The sequence below is a fragment of the Triturus cristatus genome, chromosome 3_1 (assembly GCF_964204655.1).
Source record: "Triturus cristatus chromosome 3_1, aTriCri1.1, whole genome shotgun sequence".
Classification (NCBI taxonomy): domain Eukaryota; kingdom Metazoa; phylum Chordata; class Amphibia; order Caudata; family Salamandridae; genus Triturus; species Triturus cristatus.
The window spans coordinates 781,946,119-781,971,731 of NC_140583.1; positions in this window are offsets into that span (position 1 = coordinate 781,946,119).

Sequence of the window (25,613 nt, forward strand, 5' to 3'; positions counted from 1 at the left end):
TGGTCGCACACTGCTACACCTACCAGTCGTGTTCCCCCAATGAAAATGGTCCCTGAAGGTCAGCGTCGGCGGATACACCTATGCTCAAGAGTGCGTGCAAGTATGCGTGGCGTGTGCCATCCCTGGACACGTGTTTCGAGGTAGTTGCCTCTCGTCAGCAGGGAGTAGGAAAATGAGAGTGGGGTTGCTGTGTAAGCTGCTAAAAACATAATCAGGTCTAGTACCTCTCTTAGCGCGCAGGTGCGTAACCATGAGTCCGTCGACTCCACCGGCTCAAGGGAGCCTGAAAATAAAGTTACATCAGATTGGTCGCACACTGCTACACCTACCAGTCGTGTTCCCCCAATGAAAATGGTCCCTGAAGGTCAGCGTCGGCGGATACACCTATGCTCAAGAGTGCGTGCAAGTATGCGTGGCGTGTGCCATCCCTGGACACGTGTTTCGAGGTAGTTGCCTCTCGTCAGCAGGGAGTAGGAAAATGAGAGTGGGGTTGCTGTGTAAGCTGCTAAAAACATAATCAGGTCTAGTACCTCTCTTAGCGCGCAGGTGCGTAACCATGAGTCCGTCGACTCCACCGGCTCAAGGGAGCCTGAATATAAAGTTACATCAGATTGGTCGCACACTGCTACACCTACCAGTCGTGTTCCCCCAATGAAAATGGTCCCTGAAGGTCAGCGTCGGCGGATACACCTATGCTCAAGAGTGCGTGCAAGTATGCGTGGCGTGTGCCATCCCTGGACACGTGTTTCGAGGTAGTTGCCTCTCGTCAGCAGGGAGTAGGAAAATGAGAGTGGGGTTGCTGTGTAAGCTGCTAAAAACATAATCAGGTCTAGTACCTCTCTTAGCGCGCAGGTGCGTAACCATGAGTCCGTCGACTCCACCGGCTCAAGGGAGCCTGAATATAAAGTTACATCAGATTGGTCGCACACTGCTACACCTACCAGTCGTGTTCCCCCAATGAAAATGGTCCCTGAAGGTCAGCGTCGGCGGATACACCTATGCTCAAGAGTGCGTGCAAGTATGCGTGGCGTGTGCCATCCCTGGACACGTGTTTCGATGTAGTTGCCTCTCGTCAGTAGGGAGTAGGAAAATGAGAGTGGGGTTGCTGTGTAAGCTGCTATGTTGACGATATCTACCTCACGGATGATGAGCTGATGCCACATCTGTCTCGAGTCGACAATATTATTGTGAGTTTTGCGGATTATGGCTACAAATTTAATTTTGCGAAGTGACACATCGCGGAATATACAGTGTTGTCTTTGGGCTACGAGCTCAACAACGAAGGTAAGGGATTGGCTCCTCACTTTCTGGAGAAGTGCGCATGCCTGCGTGCTCCTACAACACTGAAAAAATTACAATCTTTGCTGGGCTTTCTGAATTTCGGCCGTACGTATATTCCTGATTATGCCCAGCGTATCAAGCCGCATTACGCCTTGGTACAACCTTCTTTTTCGAAGTCTAGCTGGCAGCTAGAACATTCTGCTATTCTACAGTCTTTACAGGCTGATCTTCTTGCTTCACAGTACTTATTGACGCGTGATAACCGCACTAACCTGGTAATAAGAATAGTACCTGGCGCGGTGGGTTTCACGTACTTGACGTTCAATGAGGGCGATACAGTCCCCATTGCGTATAAATCACACTTGTACACCTCTGCTGAGTTGCGTTTTTCCGCGGTCGAGAAAGTTCTGACGGCAGTACAGATGGCAATCCTTAAAGAACGCGCACTGTCACATGGTAAACAAATACTGGTTGTTGTAACACCGTATCCTGCCCTAGAGGCAGTGACAAAAGCAAGTGTACCAAATTCTAAAGCTTTGCATCCACGGTGGATACAATGGGCCACGACTCTGACATCACCAGATGTCACTTATATCTTTGACGCCTCTTTGCAGACTCAGGAGTACGTGCAGTATGAATTCGTTCATCCGGCTCCTCTGTCTTTGCGCCCGCTCGAAGACTACCATTGTGTAATATACACTGACGGCTCGGCGCAGCCGGCGATTGGATCGAAGCATGCCTATTCAGCGGCTTGTGCAATTGTCGTGGGTACATTCGTTAATGGTGAATTCCAATCTGATGCCGTGCATACGCAGACATTGGGTGACTGTACCGCGCAACTGGCGGAGCTCCGGGCTCTGGTGCTTGCACTAGAGTTTGCTGATACCCGAGTCACTACTCTTATAGTAAGTGACTCCTTTTATTGTGTCCAGTCCTACAATGACAATTTACACTTCTGGTCTCAAAACGAATATCGCGATACCAAAGGTAGCACAATTAAGCATAAATTGCTTTGGGTTCGAGTGGCGGACTTTAAAGAAAGTCTCCCTCTTGTGCATGTAATTCACACTATTGGTCACCAACGACTTGGTGTCCATGCTGTCGGTAACAGCTTGGCTGACGAGGCAGCAAAAACCGCAGTGGCTACATACTTAGTGGAAGCAGTTACAAGATCTAAAAGTAAGATTGATGATGACATCTTGGCAGCTATTGCTGCTACAGAGAAGGGAAGTGATTACCCGAAGGGTTTTCCTTCTCGTTATTTTTATCACTTAAGTCCTGATAACGTCCCGTTAGTGAGGATTAACGACGTTGGTGACAGAATTATTCCCAACGCGGACTGCAGACCAGCACTGATACTAGCAGCACACGAGGGGTTGGCATCTGCCCACGCCGGCGTGTCCGCTACTATATCTTTGTTACAACAACGTTATTGGTGGTTCGGTTTATATAAACAAGCGCGCGCTTATGTTCTTGATTGTGACATTTGCCAACAGATTAAACCTTCCACTGTTGCGCGCCCACCACAAACACAGTTGTACATATCTAATAAACCATTTAGTTGTGTTTATCTAGATCACTGCGGTACTTTTTCTTCTGATACTGCGTACAAGTATATCTTGGTTGCAGTGGATTCGTGCACACGTTTTCTTTGGGTATGGCCACAAAGGAGTGCTGATTCTCGGACTGTCATCAGGGATTTGCGTGTCTTTGTGGGAACTTTTGCGTGTGGTACCTTACATTCTGATCAGGGCCCTGCGTTCGCCTCAAAGGCTTACAAGGAGGCTATGAGAAATTTGGGGGTCCAAGTCAAATTTTCGTCCCCCTACCGACCTGAGGGTAATAGTGTGGTGGAGCGAATGAACCGTGACTTAAAGCAATCTTTGACAGCACGAGTTTTAGGCACAGGCCGGAATTGGCTAGCCCACTTGTATAACGTCCAACGTGCACTTAATAATCTCCCTAGAAGGTCTCTGGGTGGGCGGACCCCATACATGATGCTCTTCGGAATCAGAATGTTTGTCCCAGACCTTGATGGTCTAGACATGGTGGCGTCGACCGCACCCTTTGACGTAGATGATCACTGTGCTGTTTTGCAGACCCTACCAGAAGCCAGAGACACTCTATCGAAGGAACACTTGCCCTCCACGTCTGATGCTGAGCTTCAGATTCCGGTAGTCGGCTGGCTACCCCGTGTTGGAGAATTGGTCCGTGAGAAGGTGGAGAACAAGAAGGAGTTCGGCCCCTCTTATCGTGCACCAGTTCCAGTGCTTGGAGTGCAGGGTACAAGAACAGTCATTTTACCTCCACTTCCTGGCCGCAAAGAAAACAGGTACATCTCTATTGACAATGTCAAACTTCAGCGAGTGGCCGATACTGCTTAGTATGACTCCAGCAGTCTCATGCCAGACAATGCAAAGAAATTCAGCGTTGGTTCCTGCTTCTACCACCTTGTCTGATGTTGCCATCGAGATGCAGTCAGTTACTGATCCCTTGTTAATACCGCCGGCTGGAGGTCTGCCCGAAGAGACTGAGTATGCTTATCCTACGAATGGTCACTCGCCTGTTTTACAATCTACGGCAGTTAACCAGTCACGTTTCTCCTTTGACACTACCTCATTGCCTTCTACTTCCCCTTCGAACATTGCTATTTTTGCTAGTTGGTTCAAAAGACATTTTTTGATTCCTCCTTGGACATACATCTGGCTAGTGCTAATAAGTATTTTTTTGTTTATGTCCATTGGATTTGTAATAGTATTTTTCCGTCTGGTGAATGGCCACTATCTCGAAGAGAGATCTACAATTAGACTTATCAATGGAACTTTGGCCCCCCACTCCTCGTCCCACATCATGAAAAGGGACCAGACTTTTGTGAATATTACTGCCTGGCCCGTTTTGGATGGAATTGCGTGGGATGCTGTCAAATTCCAAATTCATGGTCCTACCGAGGTCATCAATGTACCTACTGTATTTCGTGTTTCTATGGGTGATGTGGTTAAGCAGAACATTCGTTCTGATGATTGGGATGTTCATGCCATTGAAGCACTGTTTTCTGATTTGAAATATTATGCCGCTTTTGATGCAGAAGATTTATATGAGAATGCGGCTAACTATGCGGAACAGTACTGTTTTCAACATTATGGCAATCACTTCCTGCATAAAGCTAATACATTTCGAAATTTTGTAAATTTTACCCAATGGGAACACTGCCCTACCCCATCTTTAGGCAGTTCACCTACATTGGTTGATAAATATACTTATTTTACTGACTTCAGTGTTTCCAGCCCAGCATCCTTTTATTTTAAAGTGATGCCTGAGTCTCCCTCAAAGGTTAGACTGACACACACCAAATTGCTATATTCTAAGTCCTTTATGGATGAGTTGTCAATCAAAGGTTATGACCTGTGGAAGGCTACTGTTGATCTTAAATCGGTTTGGGGTTCCAAACCGTGGCAGGTTCAGGGAACTGAAGCTTTACATCGTGCCTGTCTTGTTCCAAATCTTATGTTGTTTTTGAATTCAACCATCTACCAGACCACCTGTTTCGGATTGGCCACTTCTAAAAAACTGAATTTCCCCTCTGTTCCGGATCTGGGCGCTTACCCAAATTGGGATAACCATACAGACCTATCCCTTCCTGCTTTTCAGTTATTAGTTTCAAATTCATCTTTCAATATTTCGAGATTTAGTAGTGGAGGATGGTTAATTTGGCAAAGCAGTTCCGATACCTGTTAACGTCGTTTTCTAGGTCTGAAACCGGGGTATACGCAGCAACGCGTAGACCCTCGGTTTGAGTCCTCTCATACAGTAACTACCTACTCTGTAGGGAAATTATGTCAATCCTGGCTGCGACATTCCACCTTGGCATCTGTCAAAGTTCATTTATCAAAATTACATGACAAAATAGATTTGAATGATTTTGTTAAAGGTCCTGTGGGTGGCAGATCCAAGAGGCGGGCGTATGCTATTTACAATGAAGTATGGAAATTGTCGCAAATTGAAGCTGCTTCAAGATTGAGGGCCATTGATAAAGCAAATATGGAAAAGGTCTTGGCCGTTATTGATAACAGCATTAACACTCTTTCTTCCAGAATTTTTACATTAGACAATATTGTTTCTTCAATTGTTGATATTGTACATGATGATATGTCTGTATTGTACCATGGTCAAAACCAGTTGCGTTCTGTTATGCAGTTTGCATGGACATTACAAACGTTAAAAGCAGGAAAGGTCCCCTGGGACTATCTGAATACGACATCATTATTCCTTCCCTTTAACCTTACTGTAAAGCAACAGTTCATGTCCATGAAAGATGCTACATATTCATTGTTACACATTGAAAAGTTGGAGCCGTTACCTTTCTCTGTGGCGGAATTGAATTCAGCCGTGTGGTTAGTACATGGGTTGATCACGCTCCCTTTCGCGCTTTTTAAGTTTACGTCATGCATTAAACACTATGCCCTGGGTAGATATGAACAATTGGGTACCGCGTTCCTGCATGAGGTTTGGTCTCTCCCTTTTACGTATAGATGTACAAGAGACAGTACAGAAGTTTACCTGAAAGGTGAGGAGTGTACTTCGACACCTGATCATTCTGTAGTATGTAGGCACATTCAGTTACACGGTGCATGCAATGTACACGCCCCAAATTTGGCCTGCGTCCTGAAAGGTGTCCCTGTGCCAGTGATTACACCGTCTTTCACGCTGCTTGCAAACGGTAGTTATTTAATTTTAAATAATGAAGCTTGCTGCGGGATGTTAGTGGGAATCCCGTATATAGTAACTGTATCGCAGAGAGTAGTCTGCTGCAATAATGTTCTATTTCCACCCCCGCATGGGCGGCTGGATGTTTCCATCTGGCCTTCGATTCCGACCTTGAAAGCAGAGTTCAACAAGATGTGCAGAATAAGAGCTCTATTGTCCCAGAAGGAGGTGCCATTGACTTCCTCCCGAGAAACATTTGTCCTTCACGTGGCAAATACGCGCACTGAGGTGCAGGCGCTTTTGAATACTGACCTCCCCCTGCATTTTGGAGCTTTGATCCAAACAATCTTCAATGCCTCGTCAACAACTGGCCTAGCTCATTTTTTTAAACTTGTGGGCTCAGGCCTCGTGACCTCCTTCCAAACTGTTTTTGGGGTGATTCCGGCATTTTTTCATTCTATTTTTTCGAGCATCTTTGGCGGTGTCCCGCTGATTCTGGCGCTGGTGGCGGGTGTGCTACTTTTGCTTTTCTTACTGCGGAATGGCTGCACTTTCTGTGCCTCACGGCAACCTGCCCCGTCTGCATCTTCTTCGTGACAGGATGCTTGAATATTATGGTACGCTGCCATTGGCGACTTTGAGCCTGGCGTATGGATTATCCTTCTGGTATTCCTACTTTACCTGCGTACAACCTGTCTTTCACTGCCTAGATTGTCCCTTTGAATGGCCTCTGGATTTGTGCTTGACCAACACGGTGTCTCCGGTGCCGGATTATGATCGACTGATGAGGCCCTTAGTGTCTCACGAGTTTGCCTGTTCTGGTGTTCGGATTATGGCCTGTGGTACGGCGCATGGTATCCTGGGTAATTGGGACATCGCAAGGGCTGCCTATGACTTCCTGGATATGAGTTATTTGGAAGAACACGTCGGTTGCCCTCTGATGGTGCTAGAGGCTCCGCTTATTGAAGAACATGTATGTTCCTTTTCTTTGATTAACTGGATGGCTGAAACTTTTAGTGGCCATGCCAACGATTTTCTGTTGGAAGCTGTTGCTACGTATGCTGCATACACGTTCATGGATTTAGTGAACAGTCATCCGTTATGTTTTTTCTACCATGTCCTGAACATTACCTGTGACTTTGGATTGCTGGCTAAAGCAGCATTTTTCGATTTTTTTCCTTTCCCTTTTTGAGGTTTTTTTTTTTCTCCCTTTTCGTTTTTCTTGCTTCGAACTTTCTCTGAACTGATTGTTGGTTTCAATTTGAATACGCCTTGTTCTGCTCTGTCGAATTTGAACTCTGCGTTCTCTCATTTCTTCCCTGCTGGTTAGTGCTTCGATCAAGGGGGCATGTTGTAAGGAATCCCTTAATACGTACATACATTGTTAAGTTAGCATAACCACGTTAGATGTTAGAAAGCCATCTTGCTGCTTTTGCGCACGACACTGCATCTACATGTTATTGTTTAAACAAACTGCTGACTCGCGCTTTGCCTCACATGAGAGCAATCTGTTGTTACCGTCCCGAGCTCTGCGCAGCGACCTTGGTCTGTACATGGTGTAACAAACAGTCTGGGTCGTTAGACAATGCATGTTTTCCACTCCAGGTTGATCGACCCACTATTTAGCCATAACACACAGGCAGCTGCGAATACCTGAAAGTTGGTGCTTTTAATATTGCAGACATCATGTTTAATATTCAGACCGAAGACGAGCCTTCCTGCGAGAAGACTTCTGATGCTCCTGTGATGTGATTTCACTAAGCTAATCTTTGAGGTATGGGGTCCCCTGTTCAAGCCTAAGAGACCTTTTATTAGCATAATAATAATATTAGCTTCATAGTTAAGGGAAGGTGGTAATATCCACTGTCATTTATAACATGATCACTCCCTTTATATTCTATGGTATTGTAACGATGCTGATGGTTTTGATTATAATCATTTGTCTGCTTGTATTAGCCAAAGTACTGCATCTTAGGACACGTGGTCTATAAAAATAAACTCTTTTTATTTTCACCGTGTCTCTGTTTATTCTTGTTGTGGACTGATGTGAGAATAATATACGAACAGGTATTTCCGATTCCCACCATTCCTGAGAGTACACTGAGTCGCTTGTTCTGGGTTGTCTTTTCATTGGGAACGCCGAGCTCAATCTCGGATAACGAATGGGACACTTATGCTAGCCGGATACTGGGTTCTGGGTTCTGAGGTGAGTTTCTGGTACACCACAATTCACTGAGGTCCTGGGGTTCTACGCATAGTTCTGTGTATAAGCAGAATCCCTGCAACAACCTCAGGCCCCGCCCCCTCACTTCCCCACTGTGTAAACACGCCCTGTGGCCGTTTTAAGTTGGGAGATTAAGTTCATTTGAATCCTGAGGGTCCCTAGGGTCCAACTAGCCCACTAGGTACCTCCAGTAAGGGCCACAGAGCTGCGTTGCAGAGAGGTGTAAAAAGTGGCACGGCCTGGACCACCTCTCTGCAACGCAGCTCAGTGGCGCTTACTGGAAGCACCTGGTGGGAGCACCTGGTGGGATAGTTAGCCCCCATGGGCCCTCAGGATTGAAAGGGAATTATTTCCCCAACTTAAAACGCGCCATAGGGCGTGTTTGCACACGTCACCTCAGGCCCCGTCCCCTCCCTTCACCACTGTGTAAACCCGCCCTGTGGCCGTTCTAAGTTGAGAGATTAAGTCCCCTTGAATCCTAAGGGTCTCTAGGGTCAAACTAGCCCACTAGGTACCTCCAGTAAGCGCCACAGAGCTGCGTTGCATAGAGGTGTAAAAAGGGGCGTGGCCTCAGAACACTTGTCTGCAATGCAGCTCCCTAGCGCATACTGGAGATACCTGTTGGGCTAGTTGGCCCTCAGGGACCCTCAGTATTGAAGGGGAATTAATTCCCCAACTAACAACTGGCCAGGGGGCGCGTTTGCAGAGTGCTGCAAGGAGGGGGTGTGGCCTCCAGCGCGATGCCGGTCTTTTATTTATTTTATTTTTTTTAAGAAGGAGGGCTGTGTGGCCCCCCTTCTTTTTCTAATTTACTGGCCCTGGGGACCCCATCCCCCAGGGCCTGCACCCTAATTTTTTTTGTTGAAAAAAATAAATTTGGCCCTCCGAAGGCCTTAATCGGCCCCGGAGACCCCAACCCCCGGGTCATGGCCTTTTTTTTTTTTTAATTCTTTAGGAGGGGGCTGCGTTGCCCCCCCTCCTAAGGCCACTTATGGCCCCGGGGACCCCATCCCCCGGGGCCGGCCTTTGTTTTTTATTATTTTAAAAAAATATATATTTATAGAAACACCTAGGACATGCTGGACAAACCGTATGTACCTATCACCATAACGATTTGCGTGATATTCATTAAAAGGCGACTATGCATAGAGTGAATCCACATGGAATGTATTTACACCGCTAGTGAAGCTCTGACGTGTCTGACGCCCTACCGTGCCTAATCCCGGCGCCCCCGTCTGTGGGTACTCTCCAAGTAGATACCCTTGTCGTTTATTTATACAAACATGGGTAGCTATTGACGGGCACATTTAATATACACGCACACCAAGCCATTCAAAGGGGATTCAACAAAAATTCGACCAAACTATGCAAGAAACCCGCCTCACGGTTAATAAAACACACATCCACCACCGGATGTGTAATAGTTTTTATTTTACTCTCTGGAAAGGAGACGAACCTCACTTGAGAGTCACAGCGTGCTCCTGGCTGAGCCCAATGCTGTGTTACACCCACCAGAACCCGCCGAGTGCATCACACCTCTGTGTTGTATTCCACCAGCTAGTGCGTATGCTATGAGACTCTCTAGCCCATGTGCTGTAACACCACCCCGTGAATATGTCATGCCACACTTACCTTCGCACTGGTTATATTGCCCCATCTAACGTGCCTTCCTCGATGCCTATGTTATAACGCACAGCGCTATGCCATACATATTACAATCTGGGATCCATATCTTTGTCACAGTGCATATGCAATGTTACACTCCCCAGCACATATTTTATATTACAACTTTAGAGACTAGTTAGGTTACACAACACTGCCCTGTGCATATTACACTCCAAGGCGCATATCGCATAGCACGCGCTAGTGCCTGTGCTATCTCGCCCTCTCCAATGAATCTGTCATTGCGCACAATGTATTGCATATTATATTTCACGCCCAGTTCATCTTATATCACACTTTTTGGTGCATAGTTTATACCATATACTATATCTAGTTTTCATTTTCAATCGTGTTCTCAGGATTATGTTCTATATAACACTGCGTCCACCTACCCTTTTCACGGGCATTACATTTTGCGATGGGGGGTGGAGGGTCAGGGGGTGTTTCTGCCAAGTGAGCCCAGATTCACAGTCACAAACGTCCTCTTCTTCCTGAATAAAAGTGAGATTATGCTGCATACTTGTTCATATTTTAAGTAGTTCGCACAGACACACATTTTAAAAACAATAAAGTTCCTACCACCCACCTTCTCTGAACAGTTAGCTTGCTGCCCCATCCACCTCCTCCCTATCCTCTGTTGTCTGAATCCATGGACTAGCCTCCTCCCTCCTGCCATGCATGGTCTGATGTGCTGCCACTGCCCTCCATTTAGCATCATGTACCATTCCACTCCTCCTGCCCTCCATTGCCCAATTCTATGGCCCATCATTGACCTCCTGCTTAGCCTCTGTGCTTAGCTTACTGCCCCTATTCTCCTTCCCCCTGCCCTCCGATGTCTTTGTGCATGCCCCCACTCCATCCTTTTTGCCCACCATGTTCCATGGACCTGCCACTCCTATCTACTCTGAGTGTTCTGTTGAGCTGCCACTCCACTCCCACCTGCCTAGCATTGTCAGATGACTGTAACCTGTCCCTGCCACCTCCACCTTGCCTGTCCACATGCCATGCCCCTATCCCCTTCCTCCTGTCCTCCATGGTCCATTTTACTGCCACACCCTTCTGCCCTCCCTGGTCTGTTGTGCTGCAACTGCTCCTCCTGCCTGCCCGGGCGGTCTGTTGTGAGGCCCCTTCCCCTGAACTCTCTTGTCTGTGCCCAGGTCCTGACCCTCCCTTCTATCCTCCATGGTCCTTTGTGCATGTCCCTGCACCCTCCTTCTTGCCCATCATAGCCATTGTGCTGCCACTAACCTTCCCGCTTGCCATGCATGGTCTTCTGTGCTGCCATGGCCCCTCCCACCTTCCCTGTGTGGTCAGCTAGCTGCCCCTGACCCCCTCCCACCTTCCCTCCATCGTCTGTGTGTATGCCATCATAGTCTCATTGTTGCTCTTCATGGTGTGTCTTGTTTCTAGTGCCCATCCTGCCTGACCTCCATGGTCATCTTGCTGCTCCTGCCCTGCCCCCTTGCCCCCAGCCCTCTGTTTCCATGTGCAGACCCCTATTCCCTCCCTCCTGGCTTGTCTGTTCCATTGTAATGCCCCTGATCCGTCTCTCCTGCCCTTTATGGTCTGTTATGCTGCAGCTTTCTCTCCTGTCTGTCCATTATGGTCAGCTAGCTACCATTGCCTCTTTCCCCTCTGTTCTCTGTTGTCCATGTGCATGGTCCTGTCCCCTCCCTATTGCTTTCTATGGATTGTTGTGCTGCACTCCCGTCCCACATGCGCTGTTTGGTGTATTGTGCTGCTGCAAACCCTGATGCCTGCCCTGTAGGGTCAGTTTGGTGCACCTCTCCATGTCCCTCCTGTCCTCTGTTATCCGAGTCCATGTCCCTACCAAATTCCTCCTGCCTACCATGATCCAATGTACCATACTTGCGAACATTTTGAACTTGGTAAGAGGGAGATTTTGAAAAAAAACTGGGGTATTGATTTTCCCCTTTGAGTTACATTGAAAAAGAGGAGATTGTAGACAGGAGACAGATCAAATAAAGCCCATATGAGCTTAAGAACATTGGACGTTTCCTGGCTGAAATGGGTCTGTTGGCATGTATGGTTGTACTACCACTGCCTCTTCCTTCTGCCCACAATGGTCTATTATATTGCCACAGCCTCTCTTGCCAGTCCTGTATTGTTGGTTTGTTGCCCCTGCCCCCCTTTCCACTGCCCTCCATAGTCTGTTGTGCTGCCACTGCCCTTCCTGCCTGCCCAGTGTAGTCAAATTGTTGCCTCTGCACTCTCCTACCTGCCTTCAATTTTCACAGTCCGTGCCCCTGGCCTCTGCCTCTCAACAGTATCCCAATGAACAACTAGATTGCTAACATTCTATATTTATTACAAAAGTGTGGAACGCCTGACGTCATCTTGATGTAATCAAAACTGTAATACCTAGAGTATTTCCTTTAGAAATTACATATATGAGAGGGTCTTATTTGCATCAAAATTATGGTTAGTGCTCTAAAAAACTAAAATGAGGACATATTTTCTGAGTTTTCAAATAGTGACAAAGAACTTTTAAATTATTTGTAATCTTTGTTTTTTTTATCCAGTTGACCACTTGATTAAATGTTGCACCTAGGGGAGAGGATGTGGTGTTACTTCCAGAGCTGCAGACTTTGCAACTGTTGAACCAGGTTGGAGTTACTGCTTCAGCTCAACATTCTGTGATTCTGGTCAAATCGCTTAATCTCCGCATGTCTACAACCAAAATGAATGTGATCTTGTGTGATGTAACCAATGCTCATGTAAAGCACTCCAATACCTGACAAGTCTGCACTATATGAAACTGCAAATACACAAAAAATAAGTGTTTTGCACACTTCTGTCATTGGGCTACTTGTGGGCTACATCTGGGTGATATTTGTGCTGCATTTGGGCTCTATTGTCTCTGGTGGCCATCTTGGGAGATTTATTTGTTATGAAGTTTCCTAATTTCCTCATTTATTGCAGTCTCCTCAGTAGGAAATGCTTTCAGTTTTTTACTTTGATTCCATCAAGAAGGTATTCAGATATGTCACACATTTGCTATAAATTCTGAATGTTAGCACTCTAGTTGCTCATTAGATCACTGTAGTAAAGCTACTGCTCGCCACGGAAGTCTGCTGCTGGTATTAAAAGTGCATGTTTCAGTCTGCATATCAGAATTTTTAATGAAATAGAAGAGGATTTGAGAAGTCACTCAAAATGTGCCCCAATGTTTCTTTCTTCAGCACTAATCATAATTTCTATTGCAAAATGAACCCCCTCATTGTGTTCCTTTTTAAATTAAATGTTTTAAGTGTTACCAGTTTATTCCAATCAAGATGGCTTCAGGTGAGCCATACTTTTGTCATAAGTAAGACAGTAAGCGCTCTAGTTGTTCTTAAGAACACTCTGGGACATTCTGTCATTGGTCTATACTTGGGCTACATCTGGGTGATATTTGGGCTACATTTGGGCTCTTTTGTCTCTGGTGGCCATTTTGGGAGACTTATTTGTTATGATGTTTCCTAATTTCCTTATTTACTACAGTCTCCTCAGTAGGAAATACTTTCAGTTTTTTACTTTGATTCCATCAAGAAGGCATTCAGATGTGTCACACATTTGCCATAAATTCAGAATGTTAGCACTCTAGTTGCTTATTAGATCACTGTAGTAAAGCTACTGCTCACCAGGGAAGTCTGCTGCTGGTATTGAAAGTGCATGTTTCAGTCTGCATGTCAGAATTTTTTAATGAAATAGAAGAGGATTTGAGAAGTCACTCAAAATGTGCCCTAATTTTTCATTCTGCAGCACTAATCATACTTTCTATGGCAAAATGAACCCCCTCATTTTGTTCCTTTTTAAATTAAATGTTTTAAGAGTTACCACTTTATTCCAACCAAGATGGCTTCAGGTGTGCCATACGTTTGTCATAAGTAGGACTGTTAGCGCTCTAGTTGTTCTTTAGAACACTCTGGGAAGCTGCAGTAGAACACAAAGGAATCAACTGACAGTCTCTGCCCTTGTTGGATGTACATGTTTTACCGAGAATGTCAGACTTCATTCTCACATGACTGAGAAAGATAATGTGAATTTACAGAAAATATGCTCTCAGTTTAGCTTATAGATCACCTTCCAATCCTCTGTGGGAAAAGCATGAGAAAATAGTTTTCTCTCAAACATGATTCATGATATCACAGCAGAAGGCTTTTCCACATGGTATCACCTTAGAACACACCACAATTCCTAAAATGAGTATGGTACCATCAACAAATGATTTATAATGTAACTAAAGTCTTAAAACCTTCTATTAACTGCAATGCTTTTTAATGAGGTGCTATCATGTATATTGGTCCCAAGATGGCTGCCAACACTTCTTGGATTAAGTGCTGACAGCCAATCAGATCTCACGATGAGATGTGTGGTTAGGCTCCGCCCAGATATATATGTGATTTTACTTTTGATTTTCTCAGGAACTACTGAACGGATTTACACCATTTAAGCAAAAGGCATGAGTCTGAACTGAGGACTACCTCTTTGCCAAATTTGCTGTAATTCCGTTCAGCACTTCGGGCTGTAGCTGCGTCAACAGGTCCTACGGGAAAATGCATGGGGAAAACGCGTTTTGGGACCCCCCTTTTTTCTCGGCCCTCGCTTGACGAATCACTGTGAAATTTTCAGGATAGAAGCGGACCGGAGCTAGCCAAATGTTTGGAAAATTTCGCGAAGATTCATCAATCGATGCCAACGTTATTCCAAATAGAATGTTGCGGATTTCCTATGGAAAATAGGTCCTAACTATAACTACCTACTGGCGACTGCCAGTAGGTAATATATATATATATATATTCACTGGAAAAAAACACAGATTTCAGGGACATTATAGTTAGTTGGACATTTCACTCGTACAAAACCAGAGTAATTCAGCTGTTATAGTTAGTTGAGCTAAGTATAACTCGCACCCCCGCAATGCACTGCTGGTGAAGAGATCACATATTACATCACTCATGACATGCTCAGTGACATCACTCATGACATCACTGATGACATCTCAAATGACATCACTGATGCCATCACTGATGACATCATCCAGTGACTGTGTGTTTCTGTAAAGTTTAAATATGTTTTATATAGATGTAGGAGGCAAAACCAAAGGGGATGATGGACAGAGTGTTGAACATTGCAAACACTCACCTCCAGTCAACTGATCTGGGTTTAATCCATCATCATTCTTTAGCTCACTCCGCCACCCCAGTTCAGACATGGCCATATGCAAATCAGTCTGACCCTGTGCCTCATGGGAACAGTCCAGCCCTAACTGCCAAGCCATGTCTTCCCTGGAGCTGAAACAAGCATCCTGTGACCGGTTTCTGGCTAATCAGCCGTCATCAGCCAGGCTTGCTTGAATCCAGTGGCAAAGTGAGCAAGGGACCCAGGTCTGGGCATACCCTGCCAACTTAGGGCGAACAAAGCAAAACCAAAGGGGATGATGGACGGTTGTGTTGAACATTGCAAACACTCACCCCCAGTCAACTGATCTGGGTTTAATCCATCATCATTCTTTAGCTCACTCCGCCACTCCAGTTCAGACATGGCCATATGCAAATCAGTCTGACCATGTCATGAATGATGTAATATGTGACATCGTCAGCAGTGGATTGCGGGCGCGCGAGATGTAGTTAGTACAACTAACTATATCGGAGGACATTCAATGGTTTTGTTCGAGTGAAATGTCCAGCTAACTATAACACCCCTAAAACCTATGGTTTTTTCAGTGATTTTCAAAGGTTTTTTTAAATGCTAATTCCTAACTATATCAGGCCTAAAACCTATGGTTTTTTCAGTGAATTTCAAAGGTTTTGTAAATGACAATTTTTAATGTATTAATTGTTATACTGATTTTTTTTTATACGGATTTACTACATTGTTTAAACTGTTTATTTTTAGATATTTTATTTTTTTAATTACATTATATATTACAATACAAAATATACTTTCTCAGAATGAATTACTTTAGTTTAAATACTTTGCAAATAGGCAATAGACTTTTAAGTACAGTAGTTACAGTTGTTGCAATGGGCAACACAATTTCAAACACATTGAGCTCAATGTGAATTTCTAGTCAAATGCAATTAGTTACTTTATGGATTACTTTTCTAACCACAGGACTGGATGCTAGATTCAGTCCTTGAACATCTCCTGTAAACAGTTGAGTAAAAGCGATTTGGTTACAGTAGTGTTTTTTAAGGATTATTATTATACTTTAAAAGTTGACAGAAAAATGTTCACATAGAATCACCAATGTTATCCTATGGCAGAAAATTCACTTAGCAGGTAAGTACTGTTATTGTTACTTTTTCTTACTCAGTGGTGGATCCTGGATCCAGCACAGATGAATCTCCTGTAAACAGTTGAAAGAATGTGTTTAAGTCATACAGACGATTTTTTAGGAATATTTTTAGTTTGTGAAAATAGACACTTAGAAACTTTTCTACTTAAAAGCACACAATGGATTCCTATGGAAGGAAATACAAGTTACTGGTAAGTACGCTTAGAATTACTTTTCAGGGTCAGTGCTGGTCTAAAAGATGACACTAGGCAATAACAATGTCCACAAGGAACTTATTAGAAATAGCGTATTTACAATGAGGAGTACAAATTTATATACTCGTAACCGAATTAATCTAAAAGATGAGGCACTGGGTTCTCTCCTGATAACAGGGGAGTAAATCGGAATTCGTAGTTCGGCTGATTATAGAGGAATATTTGTACGTTTCAAAAATGGACACTTAGAAACTTTTCTGCTGAAAACCACACAATGGATTCCTATGGAAAGAAATCCAAGTTATTGGTAAGTACGCTTAGAATTACTTTTCAGGGTCAGTGCTGGTCTAAAAGATGCAGCACTGGGTTCTCTCTAACCCTGGGCGTAGTTCACGTAGTTGCGCTTCGCGAAGCTACGCGAAGATGTACTTGCACTACACGAGCTACACGTAGCTTCGCGAGCTTACGTAGTTGCTTGGGGCGCCCGTTCGTGATGGCTTTTTCTTGTTCGAGAGCGCGGTGAGCATGTTCGGGGAGCTGTTTGCATGCTCGGGGGATAATATCTCGTGATCTTACCCATGCGGTCGCCAATGGGCGCGGCCATCTTGTTTTTCAATTGTCCCGCCCACTCGCGATGCCTTATTTCCTGTTCTGGGTCATGGATAGCGTGTTCGCGATGTGCATTGTCGTGTTCGGGAGCGCATTTTACTTGCTCGCGATGAATAGTGCATGTTCGTGGGAAATGTCGCGCAAACTTACCCACGGGGTCGCGAATGTGCGCGGCCATCTTGTTTTTCAATCTATGCTATGGTTCTGGGCCCACTTTTCTATCCTCCCTTTATCTTTGCAATCCTTTGTATTTAAAACATTTTTTCTGACTTTTTTTTAGTTATCATCTATCTCTCTCTTTCCCAAAGTTTATATTTTGCATTTTATTTCTACTTTTACTGTGTTTTTTTACTTTTATAAAGTTCTTTCTTTCTTCTTCCCCCTAACTTTTTTTCCCCTTCTAACTTTTCTTTTCTGCCTCCCACCCACCCTAGAACCATGGCCAAGGGCACAGCTAGTGCCAAGGGAAAGGGACCTGCAGGAGCAGACAAGGGCCGCCTGCCTTGCGGCAGAATGCGTCCTGCAGGGGTGCAGGCCCGGCAACTGTTTGGGGAGACGGAGGTGGCCGCCCTTGTTTTTTTCATTTAGCGCCACCTCCCCATGACCTTTGCAGCAGGCTGCAGGCCCGGCTCTGGGTACGCTACCCAGGAGCGGCACCGTCGGTGGGGAAAGGTGCGCCGGGCAGTGTTCCGGTGCTCTGGGGTCTGGCGCACCCATAATCAGCTGGCCCACCGGTGGTCCGACATCCTGGACCGGGAGCAGGACCTGTTGGACCTGCTAGGTGTCAAGGTCGTCGGGCTTGGTGAGTAACTTATTGTGTATAAATTAAATGTGACGAACAACAAGATTACTGCTGCATGCTACGTGTTGCTGGTAAATTACCTTCCAAAAAGCAAAATCTTCTGTGATTGTAGGACCCAGGTGCTCGGTGGTACTCTTACTTGTTTGCAACTTAGTTTGCGCTAGCTTGTGCTGATTATGTAAGAGTTTATTTTAGAGAACTGAAGATCGGTAATGCAATTTGCTAGAGAGACTCTAGTCCTTCCATTGTCCTACTGTGAAATAGTGGTGGATGGATATTGGATACTAGGTTTAGTTTGTTAGTATTAGTTAATAATTGTTTTATGCGGTCTGCGTGACGCCTCCTCTGTCACTGAGTGCTGCTTACCCCAGTCCTCCGTAGAACCTTTTCTACTTTGTTTAGTGAGTGGTAGGCTTAGCATGGTCATTGGTCAGTCAGTAGCAGAACTAGATCAGAATCACGCAACCAACCCACAATTTGTTGTATGTATGTATGCACAAATTTATGCATGTGTTCTCCATCTCATCCACGCATTTGATAGCTGAAAAAAATGGAAATGCAGACTTAGTGAACATTTGGCCAGTTTGGAATAGGTGGTGTAGGTCGGGTGGTACTTACTAGGCTTCCTTAGTATTTCTAATCAGAATGATTATGGAACACTGGAGTGTTCATAAATAAGTAGACGATCCGTGAATGCAGGAAGCAGCCAGTAGTCGATCCATCGGATTAGATAGGTCAATTTTATTGCAATTGTTGTTTCCTAAAATGTTGTTTGACTTATTTTTCCAAATTATTTATTATTTGTTTCACAGCACTCCTTAATGTTTGTCTCTTTCTTTACTATATTTTACATGATCATCAGCACCACCCAGGGGCAAGAAGACGGGGTCGGAGTCGGCGGGGAACCACAGGACCGCTCCTCTACCAAGGCTCCTGCTGCTGGCCCCAGTAAGTCCTCTAGTGGTTATATTGACAATTATTTTTCCCTAACTTTTACTGCATCTTTTTTTTCCGAACTATAAATTATGGTTCCACTTTCTAATTCTATTTTTTACAAAAGCTTCTTTGACCTTGACTATCTGTTTCCAAATTCTGTTTATCCCTGCCACTAACTAAGTTCCTTCTAACTGCCTCTGCTATGACTCTCTGCACTACTACTACTACTACTATTACTCTGTCTGTAGCGAAGCTTGCACAGTTGCCCAATATTGAAGGTTTTCTTTGGAATAATAAAACTCTGATTGACCAATAGCTCTAGCCACTGTGTCCTGTCCTTTGGGCTGTCCTCTTCTAGTCTTCTCAATGTTGAGGCTTTGACAATTACCACAAACAAAATGGCCAACCAGATATTTGACTAGTATTTTGGATCGGATAGTACCTGAAACTACTATTGTTGTAGTGATTCTGCAGAGCCACATACAGAACTGCGCACAACAAAATAGGATGTTGGTGATGGGAGGTTGGACCTTACTATTCACACCTCAGTCCGAAGAACCCACGATCCCCTGACCGACTAGCTATAGTGTCTCACATTAGGGTCCCACTCCCGACCCCCCCACGAAGAAGATACACAATGTTGATGATGACTGAGACAGACAACCCAGAACATAATAACACCATTTTGCTCACTCACGTGTGTAAGTCCATCCCACCACACCAAATACCACAGAGTCTATGTGTAAGTTCAAAAGGTTTATTTGAAACAAGTAACAAACTCTGTACGTCGTTATATGAAATTTAATGTACTACAGCCATCGTCAATAAGCCAGAAAAAAGCCTAAGATTAAAACAGTAAACCTTTACAAGTGCATGACAACAAGAACAAGAGACAAGATCTTTTGAATTCTGGAAGACCCTCACCGTAGAACGTAGACATACTGGTTACATCACGCATCATAAGCTCTGTAAATCTCTGGTTTGTAGAAGGGAATCTTCCGCCTATTATATGAGAAAAATGCTGCGCGTTAGCCGTTAGATGGTATTCTGGTGAATGCAAGCATTTTGCAGTCATGGCAAAAAGTGTAACATGTATGTGATGGCTAAGCAATACGGACTAACCAAATTCAATAACAAAGTGGCTTGTTTTTCGACCTCTTCACTTGTACGCAACAGTCATGTGGCCTCAAAGGCGTCTACTGCACATGTCAATAAGCTGCCAGGTATAACTAAATATGCGCCAAAAGAGTAGTAGTCGACATGATGAATCTAAAAGGGTTACACATGGCTCAGGCTAACTTTCAAAAGAGTAGAGTAGGACTAGATAACCCTAGGAACCATATCACTACTAGTGTCTGTCTACTGACTGTACTAACTACTCTAGTGCTGATGTATGTTGTATTAACTTTTTTTTTCAATGTTCCAAGTGAACACTAATTAAATAGGGGGAGGTTTCCAAGCATCTAAAAATGTATGATGTTTTTTTCTAGGCACACTACCAACCACCAGTGCCGGCGGGGCCAGCGGCGATGCGACCATTCCGGAGGGGACAGGAGAACTGGCGGCACCCGCAGGAGCGACAGGGGGAAAGCCAGCAGCAGTGGCCGGCGGTGGTAAGTTATATTCATTTACTTCTTGACATACATTACTACTAGATAGAAGTGTGTTCACTACTTCACTGTACTGTGCGACTTATTAAGTTGTAGTGAACATTATACAACGTTTGAAGAAGACACCCTTTACTTCGCATTAGCAGCGTGAGTTGAGTAACCAATGGCCTCTTCTATTTGACTCCAAAATCAGCCGTGAAGGGTTTATGGAGAAGACAAACTCAGATCAGATGACCTTGATGGATGTGTTGAACAAAGAGGGAAAGAAGGGTGGAAGGACAGGCGAGATAAATAATATGACTGACTGGCAGAGAAGGATATGTTGTTGTAAGCATGCATAGGTGGCTGATAGTAATGAGATCAGATGCATGGGTTGTTGAAGGATGGGTGGAATGTGAAAGAGAATGCCTGCCTGAGTGGGCGACACAGTATGGGTGGATAGTGCTAGATAGCAAGAATCAGCGGTGTTTGGTTCAAACTCAAAGCCAAGGCAAGCAAGGGAGGAGCGGAAGCATGGGTGGTTGTTGGTGAAACCAACTAAGTAGACGAAGTGAGATATATAAAAAAGAAGGATAAACGTTTACTTTAATGGATGTATGCCTGGATGTACTATCATCAATAGACAGCATAGGTGGAAAGTGTCACTGGAGAGTCTTACTTTGAAGAAAATGTAAAAGAAACTGCGCCACAGTAGCAAAGCGTAGGGGAATATAGGTAGTATTATCAGAAATTCAGAATACAGTTCACTCGCAGTAGTTTGCAAGCACGTCATATATATATATATATATATATATATATATATATATATATATATATATATATATATATATATATATATATATATATATATATATATATATATATATATATATGAATGAAAAAACGCCACTGCCAGTGCTTCACTCGAACACAGAGACGAGAAGCGGACCCAAAAGGTTTAGTGCCAATCAAAAGTGCTTTATTGGTTGCCCAGCCTGTCCGCCATAACGCGTTTCGACCCCCACTCGGGTCTTGATCACATGACACATTGCTGACGGTGCGAGTGGTATTTAAAGTGGTAAACAGGAAATGAATTTCAGGTGTCATTGCAGCCTGTTTGACATAGAAGAAATACTACAACATGTCGACTTATATACACAGTAAAATCAAACATTATATAAATACAATGAATAAATACGTACAAAAATATATATATCTTTAAAACCTGAATATATCTAAAAACAGATTTTCCTATGTTACTGTGTACTTGTTATTAGGATTATTTACAATATTCACAAAAAATCCTTCTTTGCGACATTTACTTTGGGTGTCAAATACATCTCCCTGAGTTGATCGTATTGCTATCCTAAAATTCCAGGTCAATGTATGGCTGCCATTCCCCTCAGTGACCGGCTATCCTTTTCCATTCAATAAATTAGCTGAATAGATTAGTTTGGTACCGCCCAAGTGGGCCGTTGTTGTTATAGCCAATGACTCCTTTGTTACACCCACAGTTTAAATAACCCACTCAAAAAGTTTGTGCAAAATAGTGCAAAAATAGTGCAAAAAGGATAATATCCTTCTTAAAAAAGATATAAGTTTAAAAACCAGTTACTTTCCTTTTTTACTAAAAAACAGTTAAAAGACGATATATGGGATCTAAATTCATATATAATATTACCAACTCCCGGTAATAGGTGTTTCATTTTCATTTCCTCATATTTCATATCCCTTATCTATGAACTGTTAATGATTTAAAGTTGTCACTCCCCACAAACTAGTCATGAAAAATACCCCTTATTTAAGTAATTTACTGGTTCTACAGGCAGGTAAAAAAGTCCTCACTGGCATTTAATCCGGCCGGATTTTTTGTATTGAGCTCTAAGATATAACGTGTCTCCAAGAGGCGTAATTTGCCCTCTCGGTTACCCCCACGCTTCATTGGTGGAACCATGTCAATAACATAGTAATGAAGAAACTTGGGGTTACACTCGTGTACTAGCTCAAAATGCCTAGCGACAGGATAAGCCTGATCCTTTCCTGTAATTGCTCTGATGTGCTGGAGTATCCTTTTGTGGACCGGTAACCTAGTGCTACCCACATATTTCAGTCCACAGGGACACTCCAGCACATACACAGCATATTCTGTCTTGCATGTGGTTCTTTTCTTTATCTGGGTGGGTTCAGACTTAAAAGGGATAGTGTAATGGGTTTTATTCTGTCCATATTTGCAGGCTTTGCAAGTAGAACACTTTTTAAAACCCTTAATTTGTGACATCCAGGTAGTCGGAGTGATCAGTTCAGGACAGTTGCTAACCAACTTGTTACTCATTGATACTGATCTCCTAAAAGTTAGAACTGGTTTTTTGGCTACTAATTCGCCAATGACGGGGTCCCCCTGTACCAAGTTCCAATTGCGGGAATAGATTCTCCTTAATTCCTGATGTTGTCGACTAAAAGTTAGAATGATCCTGGATTGCACACTCGAAGTATCCTCACTAGCGTTAACTTGTTTCTGTTTGGGGACCAAAGCATCACATCTAGATATAGCTCTTGTTTTCCTAATTGCGCTATCAATGATTTTGCCTGAATAACCCCTTTCCAAGAAACGTAGTTTACTCGCATTTTGGGCACGGATGCAGTCCGTGTTGGAGCTGCAAATCCGTCGTATACGCAGCATCTCACCATACGGGATGCTACGTATTAAATGCTGGGGATGATGGCTAGAGGCATGAAGAATTGTGTTGCCCGCAGTGGGCTTTCTAAAATGCTTGGTGACCAACTTACTATCCTGTACATAAAGTTCCACATCAAGAAAAAATGCAGAATTCTCACTTATGGCTGATGTGAATTGTAAATTCAGGCAATTCATATTCAATTTATCCACAAACGCCTCTGCACTCTGTATAGATCCTTTCCAAATAAAAAACAGATCATCAATAAATCTCAGGTATAGTACAACATGATTAACCACAATATCCTTGAGCTCGCCCATCAGAACCTGCTCCTCCCACAGTCCCATGTGTAAGCATGAGTAACTGGGGGAGAAGCAGGCCCCCATGGCCACGCCCCGGATCTGTTGATAAACCTGGTTATTGAAAAGGAAAAAATTCTGCTCAAGGCATGCAGTTATCATATGTAGCAGCATTTTGTTATGGGACACACAGCTCATTGGTCTCAAGTTTAAAAAATGTTCCACCGCCTTCAGGCCATCACAATGTCTTATTGACGTATACAGGGAGGTTACATCAAGAGTCATAAATAACATGTCCGCCTCCCATAGTATATGTTCAACTTTGCGCAAAAAATCAGATGTGTCTTGTACATACGAGTTGAGCCCCCTCACCCACTCTTGAAGAAAAAAGTCCACATACTTGGAAGTGTTTTCTAAGGCACTATTAATAGCCGAAATAATTGGCCTGCCTGGTGGTTTGGCAATGTTCTTATGTACCTTGGGGATCAGGTAAAATGTGGGGATAACAGGATGTTCCTTCTTCAGAAAATGATATTCCTCGTTGGTCAACAGGCCCCCACTTCTCCAAGCCAAGAGTTTGCGGTAGTGTTCTTCCCACGCCGCTTTGACAAAATGGATGTTGCTCTTTTTATAGCAAGCTATGTCAGATAATTGTAATTCAGCTTCCTCCATGTAAAGCTGCCGTGGCCATAAAACTACGTTGCCACCTTTGTCCGCTTGCCGCACAATTATGTCGGTGTTTTCCTCAAATTTCTTCATGAGTTGATGGTAACACAGATTCTGTTTATTTATACTGTGGCGGACTTTGTTGGTAGCACTGTATAGTTTCTTCAAGTCTTGCGCCACAAGTTCATGATAAACATCCAAATTGTCACAAAGCATGATTGGTTGAAAGGTGGATTTAGGCTTAAATGGTGTTTCAAATGCTCTGTTCGTGTTATGCTGTGATATATATATATATATATATATTATCAAGCGGAAGCCCCTTCCTCCGACTCCGGGGACCACTCCCTACCCATTAATGTATTTTCGATTGGGTCAGCCAGCCTGCAAAGGGTGGCATATCTGTTGGTTGTGGTTACACAATCAATGAAAGCAAAGTACCCTATGCAGTAGCGGTTAGTGGTGGGAGTGCTGGCGGGTGGTGACATGGGGAAGGGCAGGGTGGGTGGCACTGGCAAGTAAACTATGTATTACGGCCAAATACAGGTAATGAACATAAAAATAAATAAAATTATTTTAATTGTGCGCACTGCACCACCGAATGCGATGCAGTGCGTTCAACAATTTTTAAATTTTTTTTGTATGTATTGTTTAATTACCTGTGATTGTCCTTAATCCATAGTTAACTATCCCCACCCTGCACCTTCCCACGTCACCGCCCGGCAGCACTCCCACCACGGACCGCTACTGACCTGATGTCGTATTACCATCTATAATATAAATATAAGCAATGATCATTGGATCAGATAAATAATCAGCCTTTTTGTAGTACCCAGGGCAGGGTGTAAGTGAAATGGTTCATTTGCCCTCATGTAACAGACAGAGTATGGCCAGTGCCACCGACCGTAAGGCGTAATACAAAAATATGAGCTTCCCCACCTGCAGACAGAAGTAGTAAATAAAACTAACGTGAGTCTGCATCATGTGACTCATATCAGTTTCTCTTGGGTGCAAGCTTAGCTGACTGAGCTGGCATGCCGGCTACAACAAGGTTATGTAATTGCGCTAAACTAGAGATAAGAACAACACGACTGGTGTACCGGAGTACATAGTACGATTATAATGTCGGAAACTCCCACAAATGTTAGAGTCCAAGAAAGTAGGAGTATAGATACTTACCACCAAATCACAAATGTTATGTACTGCTTGCTAGTGATACTGTGACACTATGTGTTGAATGATTTTAGTGTTTCTGTTTTGCTAAGAGTATTGGCTACAACATGTTCTTTTTCTTTCTTGATATAGATACTCCTTCCACATCCACATCCACACCAAAACCATCTAGGAAGGAGTTGGCCGCTAGGGCTAGGGCCCGGTGCGGTAAACTGGAGGCCACTTGCGAAGAATATCGCCGGCTGGTGGCTCAGGCAGAGGAGGAGGCTGCTGCAGCTGCAGCCTCCTCCAATGCCCCGGGCCCCAGTCAGGCCCTGCCTCCAGTTTCACGGCGCTGTGGTCCGGCAGCCGCCCGCCGCCGCGCCTCCATCATAACCACTGCTGCTCCCCACCCTGCATGTAACTGCAGGGCATTTCGCTGACAGCTGCTCCACCGGATGGCCCGCTTAGAGGAGAACTTAGAGAAGCGGGTACAAATCCTGGTGGATAAACATCTGA